Raw genomic sequence first — 4,796 nt, forward strand, 5'->3', positions numbered from 1 at the left:
ATTAAATTCGTATTATTTAAAAAACCTTAAGATTTAGGTATTATAAACCTTATTAAAACAGACACTTATTTTGTTCAGCGAATCCAAAAGTGCAAGAATATACAGGACATTCCATTTAAAAAAACGCAACTTTTATGGAAAATTAACGATTGAAATCAGCGTAGCTGCGTCCTTAAGTACAATTTTTTTCCGCACCTCTTTCTTTTTCAAATTTAAATTTAAATCAGTTAAAAAAAATATTTAGTGTGTCACCTACAAAGAAATTATAAATTGTCAAAATAAAGTTAGATTTTTTCTTAAAATAAATAACTTTTGGCCGCGTTGTTGTTGCGATTTTATGGAAGTTAACATTTAATTTTCGATAGAGGCAAATTTTAATAAACTATTCAATCAAGTAGGTTCCTTCTATTTAATTTGTATTTATTGGTTGCGCTTTTGCAACAATACTATTTATTAAAAGTGTATTTTAGATTTTAATAACTAAAATTCCATTAAATATGGTACGCAAAAAGTTCTAGTGGTAAATGAATTATTTATTCTCAGACGTTTATTATTACTTTCTCCAGTGCTTTCTCAAAATACTATGCCAATATAAAATTATAGGTTTTATGATAATTTAATAATCTATTTTGATGGATTTAATAAAGCCTTTAAACGTAATATCATTTTTAGGTCTTTCTTACTTATATCGATTTTTTTCAGTTCTTCTGAAATGACCTTTTTCCTATTTATTGAAAAGCGAATATCATGAGCGCACAAATGCTAAACTTTTATTATGTATTTTATTTTCATAATAAAACAAAATCTATATATATAAAATTGTGTCACAGTTTTAGTTACCATACTCCTCCGAAACGGCTTGACCAATTTTGATGAAATTTTGTATGTATATTCAGTAGGTCTGAGAATAGGTTGTTATCTATTTTTTATACCCCTAAGTGATATGGGTGCTGCCATAAACCCCTATCTTTTAATAGCCATAATAGTAATTCAATAAATTTAAAATAAAATTAAAAAAAATCTCAAGTGGGCAAACCGCCCACTCGAGATGAAAAAAAAACCTAGAAATAATTTATATGGCAATACAACGTTTGCCGGGTCAGCTAGTCGTTTATATAAAAAATATGCTCTCACTGTACGGTTTTCACAGTTACTTTGCAGATATATATTATTAACAAAACTCAGCTTATTGCATATACGAAATATTCCTTTTTATTTACATATACAGGTTCGACAAATATACGGAGAGCAGAATACTTAGTACCAGTTATAAATTTTGAGAAAAAATCTTTAAAACATTTTACTACTTTTAGGTTAAGATACTTTTGGATTTTATTGTTTGTCTGAAGCTTCCACGGCAATTCAGAGCGAAACACATAGTTTGTTTAATTGCCCGAACATTCTAGAACAATCGGACGTTCTAGGACAATAGGAGACATTTTGACCAATTTTTAAAGGAAGCAAAGTACGATTAAAAAAGGATGTGATATATAGGGTGGCCATTTTCTAAATCTTTGTATGGGTAACTTCTACATTTTTAAAGATAGAGAGTCCGTTAAATGGGCAAAATTGGGCAGAATCCGATTGCCTATTATCTATGCTACATTATATTACCGTTTTCAAAATTTAGGTACCCGACCTGGTTCCTGAAATATCCTGAAAAGGCAAAAAATCGATACTTTTTTAATTATCATATAATAAAAGCGTAAACCGCTTAAATTAGAAAAAAAGTTAAATTGTCTTTGGTAGAACTTTTTGCGTTGAATTCAATAAACTAGCACTTGTTGTCATAGTCAACTTGATTTTCGAGATAAAAAATAAACTTATGTTTTTTTAAATGGTAATCATAGTAGACTGTGGGCTTTTTATAATCCTTATTTTTTTCTAAATTTAATGATTTAACTGTTTGTATGGTTTTCTCCTTTTGTTGCCGTATAACTTCAAAAGAAGATAAAAAATGTGTAGTAGGCTATGGAAACAAGAACTATATTATCACACAGAGCACGAAACAATAATGAAATAATTAACAGACACAATCATGTTTACTGGGCTAATGAAAATCATGCTCTAATTGAAAATAGGCGCGATCAACGTGTTTTTTTTGGTGAATGTCTGGTGAGGCATTTTTAGTGCTAAAATTATTGGTTCATTCTTTTATATTCACAATTTAAATATGGAAAGATATTTACACTTTTTACCAAATGAATTTGAAGACATGTTGAATAGTTTTCCGTTAGCATCGTATCGAAAATTGGCATTTTTTCAACATGATAGTGCACCTTCACACAACTCACGAGTTGAATGTGAAGATGCCAAACAATGCCTGGAAGTAAACGGAAGTCAATTTGAACATTTAATTTAAACGATTCATTATTGTTTTGTGCTTTGTATGATAATATAGTTCTTGTTTCCATAGCCTACTACACATTTTTTATCTTCTTTTGAAGTTTTACGGCAACAAAATGAGAAAAACATACAAACAATTATATCGTTAAATTCAGAAAAAAATAAAGATTTTAAAAGGCCCACAGCCAACTATGATTACCATTTAAAAAAACCATAAGTTTATTTTTTATCTCGTAAATCAAGTTGACTATGATAACAAGTGCTAGTTTATTGGATTCAACTCAAAAAGTTGTACTAAGGACAGTTTTAACTTTTTTTCTAAGTTAAGCAGTTTACGTAATAAGTGATAATTAAAAAAGTGTTGTTTCTTGTCTTTTCAGAATATTTCAGGAACCAAGTCGGGTACCTAAATTTTGAAAACGGTAATGAATAGGCAATCGAATTCTGCCCTATTTTGCCCATTTAACGGATTATCTATCTTTAAAAATGTAGAAGTTACAAATACAAAGATTCAGAAAATGGCCACTCTGTATACATATACAGGTTTGACAAATATACGGAGAGCAGAACACTTAGTACCAGTGATAAATTTTGAGAAACAGGCTGAAAAGATAATCTTTAAAACATATTCGTAAAAATTAATTACTTTTACGTTAAGATACTTTCGGATTTTATTGTTTGTATGAAGCTTCCAGGGCCATTCAGAACGAAAAGCATAGTTTGTTTAATTGCCCAAACATTCTAGGACAATAGGAAACATTTTGACCAATTTTTAGAGGAAGCAAAGTACGCTTTAAAAAGGATGTGATATATATAGATATCTGGGAAACAAAGTTAAATGTCCATTTACAAAACAGCAAGTTGAGCATTAAAATTAAACTATCTGCTTTTTGATATTAACTACATTACGTATAATTTATTACATTTTTTGATATGATTTTTTAAATTAAATTTATTAGAATCAGTTAATACTCTTTTTCATGATCCCCTGGTGGAAAGTACATACTTCCGCCACTGTTTTTGGTGGCAAAAGTATCACTTTTACCCAATACAAATTTTCTTTATCCCGTGTGGAAAGTAATAGCTTTCGCCACGCGCGCTGACTGCTTCACTTTGTCTCTGACTGTCAGCTCACTGTTTTGACAACACTCAAAGTTTTGTTCAAAAACTTATTCTTTTCCGGCTAGTTTCCACCGAGGATTAAGAAAAATAGTATATGGGATACGGTAATATACTATTGAAGTATTACCCAGACTCTAAGGCGTCTTCTTTATGCCTTTATTACGTCTGAACGTCGTATGTCTCTTGAAGATGTCTTTAAGAAATATTAAAAATGTTTACTACAAGACGTCTTGTAAATGCATGGCACCGGACGTCTTTAAGACGTCTTAAAGATGTCTGCTACAACATAGCCCATACTACTGTAAATGACTTATTAAAACTATAGGCATATGCAGGGTGATTCAAAATTGGCGTCATTCCTCTGGAGGTGTTGTCTGGCGCTGTTATAGGAGTACAGAAAAAATAGTAAAATAAATTAATTGTTACTAAGAACTGAGAAATTTGCAAAAAACTATATCAGAAATACGGCAGCAATGTTTGTCAAGGTAATCTGCCTAATTAACATTGCGCAAATACCTGTTGCTTTGTAATTATTTAAAACTCCGATAACCATGGAATTATACAGAGTGACAATAAGATAGACAAGGATAAACGGTAAATTTAACAAGATTTGTTGACGAAATGTCAACCTCTTCTCATAACCTCGAATTCTGCGGGGTTTTGTGTCAGAGACTTGTCTCTGTTTGTGTTTACATAAATAATCCATACAACCAAACATTTGAATGGTTAACTCCAAACAAGATAGTGCCTGTGTAATCTCCTTATTATCCACTCTCATCAAGCAGCTTCTCGTATTCAGTTAATTAACTCGTGCTCCATTTGTATCTTCTTGTGCTGTGTGTATTGTACAAACTCCTGTCCTCGGTATTTACTTGGTGCTTGGGAAAGTGTCAGTTATTGTGCTCTGAGTACCCCTGGAAGGCCCTGATTCGATAATGTCTAATACTTGTTCCTCTGTGCCTGGAATCCGAACATCAATTGTCGTCCACTATCTTCCTGGAATTACTCTCCTCGCCCTTTGTTGGCGTGAGTTCTTTCAGCTTCTGCTATGTTACTGTAGCATTTCCCCTGAACTAATCGCATTTGTGAAAGGAAATTCAAAGTATGTCACAGTTTGACAAATTATTGTTATTATTGACAAGGGCTATCCACCTGTAACTATCTGTTAATGGGAAAAAACATCATTGCCGCTGTGCCTTTTCATCAAAAAATTGTAGAAGAGAAACTTTTTTGATATAAAAAATTTTCGTAATTTGAAGCAAAGATCGTAATTTTTCTTTTTGAATGCTTAAGTATTCCAATAGGCTGCCAATCCAACGTGGGATTTT

General features: G+C 31.4%; 1 protein-coding gene across 1 annotated transcript in view; it reads left to right on the forward strand.

Annotated features, from left to right (window-relative positions):
- The window catches only part of LOC109541881 (ras-related and estrogen-regulated growth inhibitor), a 292,322-nt gene that overhangs the window by 2,531 nt on the left and 284,995 nt on the right, over positions 1-4,796 (forward strand). The gene's annotated exons all lie outside the window — the stretch shown is intronic.

Source organism: Dendroctonus ponderosae, unplaced genomic scaffold, assembly GCF_020466585.1.
Source record: "Dendroctonus ponderosae isolate FM_Combo_2020 unplaced genomic scaffold, Dpon_F_20191213v2 Dpon_F_20191213_1, whole genome shotgun sequence".
Lineage (NCBI taxonomy): Eukaryota > Metazoa > Arthropoda > Insecta > Coleoptera > Curculionidae > Dendroctonus > Dendroctonus ponderosae.